Source organism: Ceratotherium simum, chromosome 22 (assembly GCF_057802395.1).
Source record: "Ceratotherium simum simum isolate JZ-2026a chromosome 22, ASM5780239v1, whole genome shotgun sequence".
Taxonomy (NCBI): domain Eukaryota; kingdom Metazoa; phylum Chordata; class Mammalia; order Perissodactyla; family Rhinocerotidae; genus Ceratotherium; species Ceratotherium simum.
In genome coordinates this window covers 29382505-29400634 of record NC_141921.1, presented here as the reverse complement: position 1 = coordinate 29400634, position 18130 = coordinate 29382505, and the positions used below count along the sequence as shown (strand labels likewise).

At 37.2% G+C, this 18130-nt stretch overlaps 1 protein-coding gene across 6 annotated transcripts in view; it reads right to left on the bottom strand.

Moving 5' to 3' along the window:
• Positions 1–16055, bottom strand: part of EYA3 (EYA transcriptional coactivator and phosphatase 3) — a 101168-nt gene extending 85113 nt beyond the window's left edge. For 2 of the 6 annotated variants that reach the window (XM_087446457.1, XM_087446458.1), the window contains exons 1-2: positions 15914–15996; positions 13700–13784 (exon numbers count right to left, since the gene is read on the bottom strand). The gene's annotated coding sequence lies outside the window, so the exon portion shown is untranslated. Of the gene's footprint in view, positions 1–13699; positions 13785–15913 lie in introns of all 6 variants that reach the window. The other 4 variants (XM_004425823.3, XM_014784056.2, XM_087446459.1 and 1 more) reach the window with 3 other exon arrangements.
• Positions 16056–18130: the final 2075 nt, after the last annotated feature.

The window sequence follows — 18130 nt, the reverse complement described above, 5'->3', positions numbered from 1 at the left end:
TCAAATTATTCCAAAATAAAAAGCTTATCTTAAAAAATGAGATATCATTACACACTTACTAGAATGGCTAAAACAAACAAAAGAAAACTGGCCATACCAAGTGGGAACAAGGATGCGGAGCAACTAGAACTCTCATACATTGCTAGTGTGAATACAAAAAGGTACAGCACAGGCACTGTGGAAAAGAGTTTGGCAGTTTCTTATAAAGCTTAACAGACACTTACCATATGACCCAGCAATCCCACTCTGAAATATCTACCTAAGTGAAATGAAAACTTATGTTCACACAAAAACCTGTACATGAATATGTATAGTGGCTTTTTTCAAATATACACCAAAGACTGGAAACGCCTCAAATGTCCTTCAAACTAGTAAATGGATAAACTGTTGTACATCTATAGAATGGAATACTACCCAGCAATTTACAGAACAACTTGGATGAATCTCAAATGCATTATGTTAAATGGAAGAAGCTAGGCTCAAAACTCCACACATTGTATAATTCCATTTATATGACATTCTTTATACAACTACAAGAACAGAAAACAGCTCAGTGCCAGGTGCTGGGGATGGGGGAAGAGACTGGTTACAAATGGGCGCAAGGGAACTTTATTGAGATGATGGAACTGTTCTATATCTTGATTGTGTTGGTAGTTACATGATTGTATGTATTTGTAAAACACACAGAACTATACACTTAAAAGGATGAATTTACTGTATGTAAATTATTCTCAAAAAATTATAATAGGATCTGTTTAGATTTTTAGAAAGAAAATTAACCATATATGAAGTTGAATAAAATTTGACTGTAATATAAACAAAATTATAAACACTGTTGGATCAACAAACAGTTTATTTATGAGTACAGAGATCTGAAATGTTGGCTAATAAAATGATAAACATAGTTGGAGCAACAGTTTATTTACGAGTACAGAGATTTGAAATGTTCGCTATGTTACTTGATATCATCATAACAGAAGAGTTTTCCATTAAATAGATGACTTGAATAAAGTCAAATTGTATAAATTCTTATTTTTTATTTTAAATCCGACTACCTTCAAACAGACATTCTTTTCCTACCTAATTGGAGTGGTAGAAGAATTCTACCCCATGCTAAGCCACTAAAGGTAGATCTATACAATATACAATCATTCAGAAGCAATTACACCTAAAATAGAAGCTGATATTTATTGAAAGAAAAAAGAGAAAGAAGAGAAAGAAGAAAGGAAGGAAAGAAAGAAAACTTAAGAGACAGGCAAGGAACCATGTAAAAGATCTCTGCAAAACAAACATACAGTTATCAAGCCAGAAGAATTACTCTACAGCGAAATACTTTGCAAATCCAATGATACCATGAAAACACATCAGACAAAAACAAAGAGGAAAAGAAAATCCCAAAGAGAATTCTGTAGTTTAAGTTTTAAAAGAGAAAAGTCACATAAAAGTCCATATCATTCACTGGAGTGACATTATGGATGTTAACATCGAAAAGAATTGTTTTCTTCAAAAAATATTTAAAGGGCTTATAGGCATAATACCAAAAGGGTGCAAAAACGTGTTAAGCAAGCTTGCTTTATGAGACTGATGTTTCTCAGAAGTTTGTGATCAGTTTTTATAAAGTCAATCATTCCAAATCACTATAGGAGCTTGTTATATAATGAGGCAAATTAGCACAAGGGAAAGAGATAGGATTCGGAGTCAAAAGGATGTGGCTGTCACCTACCAGCTATAAGACCTTGGGCAAGTCAGTTTTAACTTCTCTTGTAAATACAGATTCATTTTAAAACTCAATCAGTGAATACTTAGGAGAAGAGTCTAGCACAATGCACAGTGCCTGACACACAGTCTAGGTCCCCCCAAAATGTTAATCCCCTTTGCATTCAGAAGCATCTTGCTATGCACTGAGAGCAGAAGAATAAATGAATAAGGCAGGACCACTTCCAGAAGGCATTCATAATCCAGTGGATTTCTCAGGTATAACACCACAGCAAATCCATAAAAGAAAAAAAAAGGATAAATTTGACTTCATCGAAATTAAAAACTTCAATCCTTTAATTTGTATTCTGGTTTCCATACCACTGTAAAAATTTTCCTGTGGAACTCATAATTGATTTTTCACTAGTGATCTTTTCTCAGTCCACATCTTATTTGTATTTTCTGCAGGATTTGATGATGCTGACTGCCCCATCTGTACTATTTCCTGAAAATTGCCTCCTTCACCCACAAGGGTAAGCCCTTTAGCGCACGCACGCACACACACGCACACACACACAGGTGTACGTGTATATATACTTTTTTCTCCTAAGCAGTTCTGCTTCCCTGATGAACCCGGACAGATCTGCCAGACTCAAAGAACCCTGACAAGCTACTGAAAAGATTGCAACAATTAGTGCCCACTTCCCCGTGCCTTAACCAGCACCAAGTGCCATCAATCTTTTAAAATTTTTGCCTAACTCAGTAAGTAAAACATGATCTCAAATAGCATGATTTATATCACTAATTATAAATAAAAACAAGGTTTTCAGATGTTTGACATTTTTTCTGGTAAATTGCCTACTCATACCTTTTGCCCAATTTCTATGGGGTTGTTGATCATTTTCTTATTATTTGGTGTAAGCTCACTGTAAATTATGGAAATTAGTCTTTTCACTTATACATTTTCTCTCACCTTGTCATTTGTCTTTTGACTTTTTTTTACAGCATATTTTGCCAAATGTAAGTTATAATTTTTAGGAAATAAAATTTGTCAATCTTTTTCCTTTGTGGCTTCTAGGTTTTGTGCCCTATTTAGGTTTCCCCAAGCCCAACTCATAAATAATTTCATTCAACCCTCCTTCTATAACTTCTCTGGCTTTATTATTTCCATTTACGTACATGCTTAGAAAGGCAATAATAGCATCGTGATTAAGAGAACGAGACTGCCTAGATTCAAATCCCACCTTCTGCCACTTAATTGCTGTGTGACTTGATGCATCAATCTCCCAATCTGTAAAATGGGGGCAATAATAGTATCTACCTCACAAGGTTGTTGGGAGAATTAAATGTAGTAATAAACATAAAGAGCTCATAATAGTAACCCCGATCCATAATAATTGTTAAGTTTACATGTTATTATTTTTGTTTGAGCTACCAAATACTTAGCCAGTTCACCTAATACCATTAACTAAATATTGCCTTTTTCTCCAACGATATGAAATGGCAATTTATAATAAACTAAAATTCCTGTATATATGCAATTTCTAGACTCTGTTCAGTCTCACCAGTCTATCTGGTACTTCCTCAAAATCCAACTTGAATTATTATAACTTTGTAACATGTTGTAGAGGCTTTCTTCTTTTTTTGTAATTTCATATGTTTTAATACTTGGAAAGGCTAGTCTCTCTTCATTCTCCTTTCTCAGATTTTATACTTTCCAAATGAATTTCAGAGTACTGTTGTCAAGCTTTAAAAAACTAATAACATTTTAATTTAAATTGAAATTGCATTAAATATATAAACTAATTTAGGGGAAAATGATAAGTTTACAATTTTGAGTTCTCCCATCTCAGAGCACAGTACATATTTTCAGTTAATCTTTTTTTAAAAATATCTCTTGGTAGATCCTCTCTATTTTATTTATGTTGGTATTTTATCCTTTTGTTTGTTATACTTTTCATTATATTTTCTAAAGAAGTTACTTTATGTAGGAAAGCTGTTGATACTGGTACATCACTTTGTAAACTGCCACATTACCAAAGTCGTATTGTTTCTAACAACGAGAACAGTAAGATGGTTGATTTTTGAGTTTTATGTATATACATTCCCCTGCTGCATAAAAACAGTTTGCTTCCTCTTTCCCCAATATTAACCTCTTTATTTCTTCTTCTTGCCTAACGATATTGGCTTACATCTCCACTGTAATATTAAGTAACAGTGCTAACTGTTGGGAATCCTTTTCTTGTTCCTCACATTCATGAGAATACTTCTAGCATACTACTTCTAAGCATAAGATTGATTTTGGTTTGAAACAAATTTTTTCTGTAATCATGTTAAATAAAAATTCATCAATTTTAATTACATGGGAGAATGTTTATCAGGAATGAGTACTAATTTGGTCAAATACTTTTTGGCACCCAAAAAGACGACCATACCGTTTTTATCTCACCTATTAATATAGCATGTTAGTAGATTTTTTAATATTGAACCACATACGCATTTATTTCAGAGATGAAACCCCTGAGTTGTAGAATATTATTTTAAGGTACTGTCGAATTCTATTTTCTAGTACTGAATTTAAGATTTTTACATTGATATTTATAATATTCTTCCATAGTTTCCCATTTTGTGCTGTCCATAAAGTTTTGGAATGAATATTTCATTAGTTTCCTTAAAAGAACTGCAAACTTTTCCTTCTTTACCATGCTCTGGAGCAGGCAGAATTATCTGTCCCTTGGCTATCTGAAATAACATACCTACGTAAACATGTAGGTCTAAAGGTTTTGTGGAGCAGTCCTCCAATAATTTTATTAATTTCCTCCACTGTTATTGGTCTATTGGATTTCTTTCTTCTGGGGTCAAATTTGGTAACATTTTTCTAAAATATCTATTTCATCCAGATTGTCAAGTTTATTTGCATAGGATTTTACACATATGTATGTATGTAGTTATTTCATTCTCTTCTTTAGACTGCTGAATTCTGCCATATAACCTTCCAAACTTCATCCAAATCAGTTTATTCTCAATGAACTTCCTGTTGACGAAAATCAGGAATCAGAACATTCTGGTTGAAGAGAGCTGATGAAGCATACCCATTTATATCCTCTCTCTCCAGAGATCCACCCCATAAAAATAATAGTAAAGCAATGAAATGGATAAAATATACAAAAAAGAAAACAAAAATAGTGTTTTCAGGGGACAAAAGACTCAATGAATTTTTAGAAGACAGAAAGTGGATAGAGGATTGATATCTGTGTCATTCATTTACCCATTATTTCAAGAAATATTTTATGTACTAGGCATTGTTCTAGGCACTGGAGATAAATCACTGTGCAAAAAAGACAGAGTCCCTGCTCTCATTGCGTTTATTTTCTAATGGGAAGGAAGAGATAGAGAACAAGTAAATTACTATTCAAGCAGTGGTAAGAAAAATAAAATAGCTCAAGGAAATACAGAAACTAATTCTGTAGAGTCTAGATTCTTTATCACATGTGGCCACTGAAGTCTCTGCTGTTAGTTTTAACGGTCAGCTAATGATTAGACAGAGACTTCCTTAGATGCCTGGAACCAACAAATCTCCCAATCTGTACTGACGAGCTCTGTATATATATGTTAGGGCCACCTTGAACACTCAGCCAGTCAGTTTACAATTCTGCCTTAGCTTTCACTACCTGCTTGCACAGAGCCTCAAGATGAGCCTCAAGATGAACTGAGAGCTTAGGGCCTTCTCAGGTCTTTCCTAAACACGCACACAGCCCTAAACAAGTGCACAGCTTTCTAGATTCCCAGAAACATATCAGAGTTTTACAAATCCCCTTATGGACATCTCATTCCACAGCTATTCCTTTTAAGCTTTTTGGTACCCTACTTATCTGCCCCAACTGTTATTCACTGCCACAGGCAGCCGAGATGTTCAATAGTTGCCTCTAACTGTTTTCAATGAACACCCTGAGGGGGAAAGGGCTGTTTGTACAGAGTAAGCTCCAAGTCAGGTCAAACACAGGCAGTCTTGCGAATGAGGTCTTTAAGGAACCACCAGACAGGTCAGATAATGACAATTCTCTGAGAGTGAGGCTTTGAAGGAGCTATTTCGGATAGGGTGATAATTTCTCTGAGGTGGTAACATTTCAGCAGAGATATGAATAATGAAAAGGAGAGAGCTATAAGATGTGAAGGGGGGCTGTCGAAGGAAACAACAAGTGTAAAGAAACTGAAAGGATAACATCTTGGCATGTTTGAGAAATAGCAAAAAGGCCAAGTGAACGAGGGGTAGGAAATGAGGCCTGAGAAGTAGGCAAGAGCCAGATCACACACAGCCCTGCAACACATGATATGGAGTTTGGGAAAGCAATAGGTGCTTCAACAAGAGAATGACATGATTTGATGTATATACACTAAATGCCATGGGGAGAATGGACCATAAGGAAATACATATCCTCCCCAGGCAGACTGTTCAATGTGTTTGGAAAGCATTTCTCTGAGCTTTCTTCAGGGGACAAACACTAGATGCTCAAAATCGAGAGCAAAGGCCAGGAAACTGATGAATGCTCCAGGTACCCTTCGTTCTTCATATTTGCTTACTTGGAGTCTGGCAGATTTCTGAAACTTCTACATATACTTTCAGCTGTGATTTCTTCTCCTAGTTTCTCTATCGATCCAATCTCACTGCTTCCTATCTTTCAGAAATTCACCAAAGTCTCATCAGCTGATGGCAATCTTTCTCGATTTATTACCTTTTAAAAAACACCTAACATATCTAACATGTTCACTCAGAGTCCCTTGTACTCAAGAGTCTTGCCAAAGTAGAGACAAATATCCAGCAGACCTACACTCAGATGACCTCTTTTAAGGTTCTCTTTAGAGTGACCCTAAGAGAGCCTTTTGGCATCAGCAGAAATCACATTTCTGTGGCCAAAAAATTGCAACCAACTATACCTTCCCTGCTGGACTTTCTGTGGGACAGACAAAAGCCATCACCATGCCAGTCAACTCCTTCCATAAATAAACAGCTCGGCCAACTGACTGTAGTAAAGTTGGTGAATTCTTCTGGCTACTTTATTTGGGAGGCATGACTGACTAACATACCATGGTATTGTCAGCTGTAGGAATATTTATAGTAACTTTACACTTAACAGAATACTATCAGAACCTACTAAGAAAGAATTTTTTAAAAATACATTTAGGCTGTACCAAATTCTTAATAGGAAAAATATTTTACTAGGAACAGATTCTCTAAGAAGAATTGTTTTTACAATTTCTAATTACTTCTTGGAAAATCATCCTTTGAAGTTGTCCATAAAACAATCTTTAATAAAAATTAACACAAACTTTTACCAACAAGCTTCCAATAAAATAGGGAGATGTTTTCTACAGGAAAAATTCCAAAACTCCAGTAAAAAGTATTGAGAAGGAATAAATTAATCTGAATTAGATGTGTCAAAGTGAGCTTAAGAATAATCCAACAGTTCTTCTACTACATTCCCCCCTTAGACCTCTCTTCAGTTTTCAGTAACTTGTCAATCACAAAGCATAGGAATTTGTCTAATGTGTGGAGATTCAGACTCCACAGAACTCACAGCCACCAAAATTTTATTTCCATTCTCCTTTGACCTGTAAGGTTAATATTTCTAAGAGAATTACAATTTTTTCTGTAGGTGCTATGGCCTGACATATAGTATACTCCAACATGAATATTATATAAATGCATTGCTTCCAGTTATACAGAAAAATTGTACCCTATTGCATTCATCTTCTAAAGTCAAAATTCTATATATCACTCTACAGATCTATATATCACATCTATATATCAATTAGCTCTCCAGTATTCAGATAAAATTTACCTTACACTATACTAACAGAACTAAGTCTTTTGAAATTTATATCTTTAGCTGTCAGAAGAACTATAAAATCTAGGCTCAGTTCTTTTATTAGCGTTTTATTTCTCTGAACTTATTTGCTCTTTCAAAAATCCATCAGCCAAAAAACCATCACCCATAATTTCAGTGCTGTCATTTCAGCACAGAGAGCGAAAAAAAGTGAAGTAAGTTTTAGCACTTATCTTACCCTTTTCAACATAATTCATCTTTGTAAGAGGCAGGTTTGGCAAGTTTGGAGTACTAACTTGAGCTAGACTTCTTAGGTTGAAATCCCAGCTCTGACATTGATGAGTGGTGTGGGAGCTTAGACAAGTTATTTAACTTTCCCGGGCCTCAGTTACTTAAACTGTACAATGAGAACAATAGTAAGTGTCTTTCTCATAAACTTGTCATAAGGTTTTAATGAGTTAATATCTGAAAAGCTCTTAGAAAAGTGCCTGGCACAAAGTAAGCATGATATAACTGTTAAAGAAAAACAAAACAAATAAATATCTTAGACATAATATAAACAGACTCAGAAAAGAAACCTGGTCTCGAGTGAAAGTCAATTCATTAACTAGTTCCTCTTAGTTTTTCAAAGGGCAAAATATTAAAATTATTAAGGGTAAGGTCCAAATAACTAGAGATTCCTACAAAAGCTTAAACAAGTTGGACCTGTAGCCCTGATACCTTTTGTCACTTGGCTTTGAACCCAAATACCCTACACAAGAACTTTTCCTACAAGTCCCCAAAAAAAGCTGTTTTCAAGTGCCTGGGCAATATAACATTGAATGTCAATCACGCCCTGTTACTTAGCAAATATGCAGAACTCATCATGGTCACAAATACTTTCAGGAGATCCAACTGTGAGTTGTGAGTTATTAATAGCTAACATTTACGGAATGTTTTTTAAGGGTCAGGCACTGTTCTAAGTACTTTACATATATCAACTCATTTAATCCTCTCAGTAAGTCTACTATAAGATAGGTACTATTTATTATCATCACCATTTTACAGATGAGAAAACTGAAGCACAGAGAGTAACTTGCCCAAGGTTATATACCTAGTAAGTCACCAACCTGGAATTCAAGCCCAGGCAGCCTAGCATTAAAGCCTGAGATCTCAAACCACAGCTACGTGCCTAAATATAAAACATCACAGACAGGACTGATAATTTTAAAAAGCTGACCAAGCTAAAAATGTATGCTGTGCCATGCTGCAGTCACCAATAGCCAGAATTCACAAGCCAAGTAATGAGAAGATACTAAGAAGGCAAGTTTTCTTCTTTATCCTTTCTCATTCTCATTCTTCTCCCAGGCCTGCCAAGTAAATATGAGTTAATAAAAGTGAAACGCTTTAAATAGCGCCTGGTACATAGAAAGTGCTCATTGTTATGAGGTGGTAGTGGTAAAAATAGTAGAATATGCCTGCTGACCCTGCCTCACTCTAATGGCTGTGATATGCCAGGAACTGTTGATATGTCTACTATCTTTTCCCCCTTTGTGATTACAGGAAATGAATCAGGACAATAAATAAATGCAGTCCACTGTAACAAACCCTAATGACTCTTCAATCGTGTTACTTTCACCTGACCATATACACAGGAGCAAACTGCTTCACTCTTCAGTTCTCTTTTCTTGGTTTACAAAGACTGAATTGGGGCCAGAAGAAAATAGAATAAAGCAGCTTTGTAATCTTTTGACTAGTTGCCAAGAGCAGAAGCAAAGTTTGTGAAAAGCAACTTAATCGACCTAAACTTTGACTGTCAGATGGAAACTAGCAAAGGATTCTAACAAGAGAAGCGCTGCATGTGACCGAGCATTTTCAATCTTATGATTCTATACTACTGCAGTTTCAAAAATGATGTGCCTAGACACAGTAAAGAACAGAGATGACAGCAACAATAATCAGAACAATAGAGTCTCCCTCTCTCAATCATTATGCACAATTATTTAGGTTAAAAGCTTAACAGAATCAAGCTATATTTCAGAGAAAAAAACTAGCAAACCCAAACATTTTCAATTCCAAAAATATAATACTGGAAAAAAATCTAGCAGTCACTAGAATTTTTCAAACTGCAGGTATAACGCATTAATAGGTTATCATAACAACTTAGTGGAGACCAACAGTTCGTTTTGAATGAAATACAATATAATAAAATAGAAAAGAAAATATTACAATGCATCACCTGTAGTAAAGATAAATACTGTTTCATGAAACTTTTGTTTCAACTTTAAATATTACTCTCTCTGTGCATTTGTGTATGTGTATGTATAAGTACCAGGTAACAATGAAAAATGTATCTTATAGTGGGCCATGATCAAAAAAGTCTGAAAGCCACTTTACCAGAAGATAATAAACTGGCCAGTTAAAAAGGAGGAAAATATCCACTTCAAACTACATATGAAATGACATTCAGAGTTTTGGCAGTTCTCTAAATTATAGTTTTTTAAAGGCAAGCCTCTGAAAAAGACCAAAAAAAAAAAAGGAAACCATCTGGGTAAGAATCAATAATTTAACAGAGTTATTCCAAATAAACAACAATTTCACAGAATGTCAGGTACTGACACTAAATAAATACATACTAACAAGATTCTCAATTGTTTTCAAAATACCCAGAAAAATAACTTATCATATCTGAGTCCTAGACTCTTGCATTAAGCCGCACCTCAACTAATATAAAATCATCTCCTTCTCTTAGAGATGCAACAAAAATTTTTTTTATTTGGGAATAACAAAAGCACAAAAGAATAATATTAATATGATTAATAATATTCTATATGACTAGTTGTATTTTCTAATTAAAAAAGGAATTGGTGTATGAAAGTTCCTCTCCTCTTTTCTAAAGTAAAAATAAAAACAGTAATTTAAATACATTACTCTAAACATGGTAGTCATAAGAGATAGATGTATTTAATTTTGCACAAATTTCCAAATTTGGAAATGAGACTAGAGGTAAACCAGAAATTTCAATTTTAGTCTTCTGTTTTATATTACAAAGTTGTTAAATTCACATTAGGGACATTAAGATTTCAGAGTTTAAGACTATTACATAAATTTATTTAATACTCTGCACATCAAAAAAATTAACATCAAGGAGTAAGATATTTTAGTAATATAGAATGCATTTTATTAAATATATGGCCTTGTCTCCAAATAACTCAAAAGTAATTAACTTCCATAAGATTTTTTTTTTTAAGAGCAACGGACCTGATCCTGTTTTATCTTCTTAATATATGGTTTTTGCCATCTAAGAAACATAGGTAGTAGAGGGTTTGCAACTGACCAGGTACAACTCCCCTCTAAGGTTCCTAACCAAAAGCAGTAGTCTTTTGTGTTTCAGAGAAACTGGATTTCTAACCTTAACCTATAAAGGAAGAAATCACTAAACTAGTAGAACTCTGTACAAAAAGGTCATGAACCCTGGAGCCAGAAAGACTAAGTTCAAATCCAGCTTTCTGGCTAACTAGCTGTCATACTTTGGACAAGTTATGTAACTTCCATGCCTTCGTTTCCTCATTTGTAAAATGGAGATAGGAAAAGTACTTACTTCACAGAGTTGTGAGGATTAAAGAGTTAATATATGTAAACCACTTAGAATAGTTCCTGGCACATAGTAAGGGCTATGTAAAGTTTGCTTTTATTTTTACTGTTTTACCATTATAGATTTCTACAGTTCAGTTGCGAAAAACAATCCCAAATGAAAATTATTTAATTGTACCTATAAAGGACATGATTTTATATTAATTAAGCTGTGATGCAGATTAATGCAAGAACCTTAAACAAATAATGAGAAATCAGAGTGTATTGAAAACAACAGAAAATCATAAAATCTAGTTTAAAAAATCATATACCATTGTCACTAGTAAGAAGTGACATATTCTTAGGATTAAAGCTTATTTTAATCCTAATTACGTTGAGTCTTTTTTTTTTTTTTTGCTACACCCTGGTGATGCAGGTCATGTTAAGTCTTTTAGTTCAACTCAGGTATGTACAAATAAAATCATATTTAGAATTTAAGTGTAAATGTCAGCCTTTATAATGTCACCTAGTTCACATAAACAGCCTATATATGTATTATTATAATTGTACATAGTGGGTATCCAAAAGAAATTTGCTGAAAGAAATGTATTACAAAGATTGCTGCTAACTATTTTCTAGGGTGAATAAAAACAAATCTAACTAGAACAAATATCAACCAAGCTAATAAGTTAAAGTGCTTCCAACACAATCTGTAGTAAGATCTTTAAGATATTAAGCACTGACTGCCTTGGGCTGATTTGTTAAATTACTTACAATAATTCAGCACTATTTATACATTTCCTTTTCTGATTTAAAACACTACTACATATTTAAAAGGGGAAAACAGTAAAGATTAATTTTATGAAGCCCATATTTCAATTATCTGTTTTTTAATATACTATAAATAGAGAAAATGCCCTAATTATTTCTACATTTAATAATTAGATACCCTAGGACTTAGGTTGATGGGACCAAATAAAAAATATCAAGATGATAACGTGGCTGATGTTTCATTGTTTGCTATGTTCTCTGCCAATAAAACATATCAATAAGGCAGTTTATAGCTTAAGCCATATATTCTGTACAAGAACATGCACCTGTATTTTTTAAATTAATCAGCAGATAGAAGGTCCACCTATTTTCCACTTTACAATTTAACCCCTTGATATAAACCAATTAAATGAATGTATGCAAAGAATAAACTATTCCTAACATTCTTAAATACACATTTCTATTTTGAACTATTCTTCCTCCATTTAAATCACAGCTAAGTTACAATAAAAACATCTTGTTATATGCAAAACACAAAAATACAAACAACTACCAAAAGAGAAGTTCTATGTGCCTTTTATCTGTAAGCAAAACAAAAAAAATGAAGTCATGAAGTGGGCTTAGGCAGATCACAGAAACCACCACACCACGAGGTACAAATGGTAAGGACACGAAAGAGGTGTATTTTATTTCTTAAATTTTTAAAACTAGCATTTTCCTTAAAACATATCTTAAGGTTCAAGGATAAAAATTAAAACGAGTAAAACAAAGTACAGAAGCAACTAAAATGACCAAAAATAACAATCAAAAATAATCAAAACAAGTCAACACAAAAAACGCGTTAGGCATAAAACTAAGGGGCAGAAATGTATTTTAAAGATTTTATTTATTCATTTTTTTCCCCCCAAAGCCCCAGTAGATAGTTGTATGTCATAGGTTCACATCCTTCTAGTTGCTGTACGTGGGACTCGGCCTCGCGTTGGACGGAGAAGTGGTGCCTCGGGGCGCGCCCGGGATCCGAACCCGGGCCGCCAGCATCAAAGCGCGCGCACTCAACCGCTAAGCCACGGAGCCGGCCCCAGAAATGTATTTTAAAGATTTTATTTATTTATTTTTTCCCCCCAAAGCCCCAGTAGATAGTTGTGTGTCACAGCTGCACATCCTTCCAGTTGCTGCATGTGGGACGCGGCCTCAGCATGGCCGGAGAAGCGGCGCGTCGGTGCGAGCCCGGGATCCGAACCCGGGTCGCCAGCAGTGGAGCGCGCTCACTTAACCACCAAGCCACGGGGCCGGCCCCTAGAAATGTATTTTAAATTGAGCCCTCAGAATTACAAACTAAGACTTCACCAAACTAAAGTAGAAATTCCTACAGAAAATTTAGAACGATTCCTCTCCTGAGCTTTAAAAACACATACACTAAGTCTGTCTGTCTCTAGTGATATTTGTTTGTTTGGCAGCTGGTAAGAGGTGCAGACTTTTCAATAATTAGAAAGTCTATCAGCATTCTGTATAAAGACCAGGAGCATGAACACAACTGATCCAATGAGACCATGGGGTGTTCATTTCATATAAAGGTTTTTATACAGAATCTATATCATAATAGGCCAAAGTAATTTTAGAAGAAAAGAGAGAGAAAGAGATTCTTTAAGACTTTGCAACTTCTACTTCACCACCACACAGTTTCTTTCTAGAGTTCCCTCTTTGAAGGAAAAATGACTTCAGATTTGAATTTAAAAATTTGCATCACAGGTTTCTTATCCTAAAATGTTCATTCCTATGATATAAATTTATTGAAATGAACCACTAAATACTATTTGTGCTCTCCAGCACACAGCTTTGATGGAACTAAAACCCACCTGAGTGCATGTACAGGACTTCTTCACTTGTAAAAAGTGACCTTGGAAAAATCATCACCAAATCTTTAAGCCCTGATTTCATTATCTGTAAAATGAAGGGGTAAGTATGAACTCGATGGTTCTCTCCAGCTGTAAACTGTAGAAATCTACATAGGTTTAGACTTAGACATGCTCAAGAAATAACAAGTTCAGAAATGCAAAAAGTTGAAAGAGGGCCTTGCATCAATCCAAATATAGGTCTATCTATGAAGTTCCCATGGCTAAAAAAAAAAAAAAGTCCACAAACTTGGAGGTAAGGAAACAGAGAGAGAGTCAGCCCATACTCATTGCGGTTAGCTTTTAAGGATAAGAAATGATGAGGCCAGGCTGAACAGAAGCTCGAGTGTCCAGTGTAGGTGCTGGGGAGGAGGTATGGTAAGAAGCTTTCAAAAGGGCTTCCCTCAGCAGTCAGATAAGTCCTGAAAGCCAACCAGAAGGGTCCTTCTCTGTGGCTTCTAGGACTAATATGGCCAAGCTCAGAAGTCCTTTGCTAAAAATAGCTGAAGGGAGCAGCTCAGTTTTGGAATAAGCCAAGGTCTATGCTATGCTCACATATGTATATTTATCATATAATGAGGGAGACTTTTCTATAACTCATTAGTCAAAAGAGAAGCAGATGCTAAAAGCTGTATTTATTCTGTTCAATGAAGTACTAAATTTTAGAGCACAATTTATATGAGCACAGGAACTGATCACACAAAAACATTTGCAGTCAAATGCTAGACATACACCATAAACATTGGAAAAACAAAGATAAAAATTATCCAACCCTGTGTCTCAAAATATACCTCAGATCACAAAATTTGGGAAAGGGGACACTAACCATTATTAAATCCAATCCCTTCATTTTAGAGATGACTAAAAGCCTCCACAGAAACTTAAGAAATTCAAGAGAAACTTAAGTCTCAAAACGAGAAAAAGGTGGTCTGAAGACTAGGGTGAAAACAGTAAAAAAATAAATAAATAAAAGAATATTCTAAATAATAAAGTACTGTAATGTCTGGCTTAGGAGGAAACAGGAATAAAAACAGAAAAACTTGTCAATACAGTAAAAATGAAGACAACGTACAAGAGGCAAGAATAAAGATCCATGTGCACGCTAAGTTCAACTAAAGAAAATGTACTTTGAAATTACTATAGTGAACTGTTTAGCAGAAAACGTTTCAGTTACAACGTACTAAAATTTTCGGCAATAAGCTTATAAATCTGGGGCTAATCTCCCAAGGAACTCTGTCCTCTGCCATAGCAACTGTCCTATAAGTAAAGCCCATGCAGAAAACAGAGCTGATCGTCCCAGAACATCGCATTTTTGCCCCAGCTGTGTACCTCCATTCTCATCGGATAGAGAACGCCAAAATGACAGCACGTCCTCATGACCTGTCAATTAACAAGATCACACAAGCCCAACCGCCAGCAGTTCCGTGTGCCTGGCACCTGTTAGCCCGCTCTAGAGAGAGCCCCCCAAACTGTGCTCCAGCAAAGAACCGGGAACTGGGAACGCCTTTGTTGTTCCCGAACTACGGAAGCTACCAGAGTTCAGTCCAACTCAGCGCCTCCAGGCAAAACTTCCCCCAGACCGGGTAAATCGACCCAGATCCGGGCTTAGGTAAAGCCCTCCTCTAGCTAAGAAAAGGCGGGAGAACCCCAGCAAAGCATGAAAGACACCTACCAGTCGCGGGAGAAGGTAGGGGTCTAAGGTGAGGAAAGTTGCGGGTCGAGGACGTAGGACCCTACAGAGAGACAGGTTCAGTTTCGCAGTGCAGGAGGGTGAGCCCAGAGAGGAGGAGCGCCGTCCCGCCCGGTGGAAGAACAGCGAGATCCCGGGATCGGGGGTCGGGGAAGAGAAGTACTAAGGAGAGAGGAGGCGGAAACGGAGCGGCAGTGGCTGAGGGAAGCGCTGAGGAGAAAGGCAAGAAATCTAGGCGTGTAAGGGGCGGATGAGGCTGCGGAAAAGCAGCGAGGCGAGAGGTGCGCGGAAACGAGAAAGGCTAAGCTCAGGTGAAAGAGGCGAGGCCAGCGTGAGGGAAAGGGCTGAAGTGAGGGAAGCACTGTAGGGACAAGGGACAGGCAATGAGAACCCTCACCCACAGGGACCAGGAGAGAACTCTTGACCGGTCTCTCTACAGGCTGCTCTCGACCGGCCGCACTCAGACCCTGACGGCGGCGGAGACTCACCCAAAGGCGCCAGAGGCCCCACAGCAGGACATAGGGACCGGTCCAGACCCACAGCAAAACCAAGCGGGTGGAGGAAACCGCGGCGTTAGCGTGACCCGGATGCACATCCCTAGGAACCGGAAGTCAGCGGCCAGGGTCACCTCACAGTCCACACCTCGTTCCGCCAGAAGCTTCTGAGCGCATGCGTCAAGCGGAGCGGGCGGAGCGGGGCAGCGCCTAGACCCCGCCCACTCTGTCGGCCCGGGAGCCCCGCCCCTGGTTACGCCCCACTCGGCGCCACCGTGGTGCTTGTGCGGGTAGGCTGGTTTTCCCTGCGTCCGGACCGTGGTGCCACAGAGGCACAGGCGGCTCCGGTAAAAAATACTTAAGCGCTCATCTTTCAAGAAGGCCTTTTAAAATGCGTGTAATCCCTTCCTAAAGCGAACGTGAGGGGAAATGCTGGCTGCATTTGGTAGATTTAGAAAAATTGTGGGAGGAAGAATGGGTGGGAAATTTTGGAAGACACTTGGGATAGGCTAGCCCAAGGTGATGTTTTTATCCCCAATATTAGTTTAGTCCTAATACTGTATTGAGCTTACAATTAACTTCTATTTTGTGCACATTGTTTTATGTAATAATTTTATCAGAAACAAAAATTTTTAATACTTCGTTAACTTTAAATTACTACCCAACTATGGGAAAGGAGCAGGACTGAAGTCAGGTTTTGTGGGGGCCTGAAGTTTATTCAATTTGGGGGTCCTCTTTAAGAAAATTCAAAATTACAAATAAAATATTAATTATAAAAATGAATCTTTAGAATGAGAAAAGAAATCATAAATTACAAATTTTTAAAATTTCACCAACAACACAAAATCCAGAAAAATTACACACTCAACTGCTTGATACACCTCTAAAATACTTTTTTTCTACATTTTTTGGCTATATATTCTTTGATCACCTCTTCCTGTGATAACATTTACTAAGATCTTTATTAAGATCTTTGACTCCTCTCTCTCACACCCCACGTCTAATTCAACGGCAAGTTCTGCAGGATCTGCCTTCAAAAATTTATCCAGAATCTGACCATTTGCTGCTTCTGTTGTTACAAGCCACAGTCATTGTGATTGTTTGCCCTTTTTATACACTTGCCCTCCCACAATCTATTAATACAACAGCAGCAGACTCCTGTTAAAACCTTAATCAGATTGTGTCGTTTCTCCAGTGGATTCCTATTTCAAAGTGAAAATGAAAATCCTGGGGCCGCCTCTGTGGCATAGCAGTTAAGTGCGGGCACTCCGCTGCTGGCGGTCCCGGTTTGGACCCTGGGGGCACACCAATGGACTGCTTGTCAGGCCATGCTGTGACGGCGTCCCATATAAAGTGGAGGAAGATGGGCACAGATGTTAGCCAAGGGCCAGTCTTCCTCAGCAAAAAAAAGAGGAGGATTGGCATGGATGTTAGCTCAGGGCTGATCTTCCTCACAAAAAGAAAAGAAAAGAAAAGAAAATGCTTACTTTGGCCTACAGGACCCTCAAGATGTGACACTCAGCAGTACAGCTAACCTCATCTTCTGCTCTCTCCATTATCCCTCCGCTCAAGGCACATTGGCCCCTTTTTTGTTCCTCAAGCCTGCACATAGACTCAAGCCCTTTGTGCTTGCTGATCCCTCGGCGTGGAATGCTCTTCCCTCAGATGACTGCATCATTCACCCTGTCACGTCCTTACATCTTTGTTCAAATGTCACCCTCTCAATGAGCCCTTCCCTGACACTATATTTTAAATTGAAATACTACCATCCTCTCTGCATTCCTAGCCCAATTCCCTCCTTAATTTTTCTCTAATAACATTTATCCCATCCAATAATTTGCTGGTGAATTTGGTTTAATGTCCCTCCTCACCACCCCGCCCAACCCCCCCCCCCCCCCCGCGCCTCCCCCAGAATTTAAGCTCCATGAAGGCACAGATGTTTGTTTGCTTTGTTCATGGATGTATTTCAGCACCACAACAGAGCCTGGCGCATTGTAGGCGCCCCATAAATGTTTGTTGAACGAAAGGATAAATTGCTCATTTACTTTGGGATAAATTGCTCATTTTCTTTGTTTTTGCGCAACTGAAACTATGCAAGCTTAGCCACCAACTCCACCAGGGGGAGCCCATGAGTAACCAATGTGGTATCTCAGAAAAGTTACTCCTGCAGCATAAACATACACATAATTTAAAACAGACCCACAGGAAAGC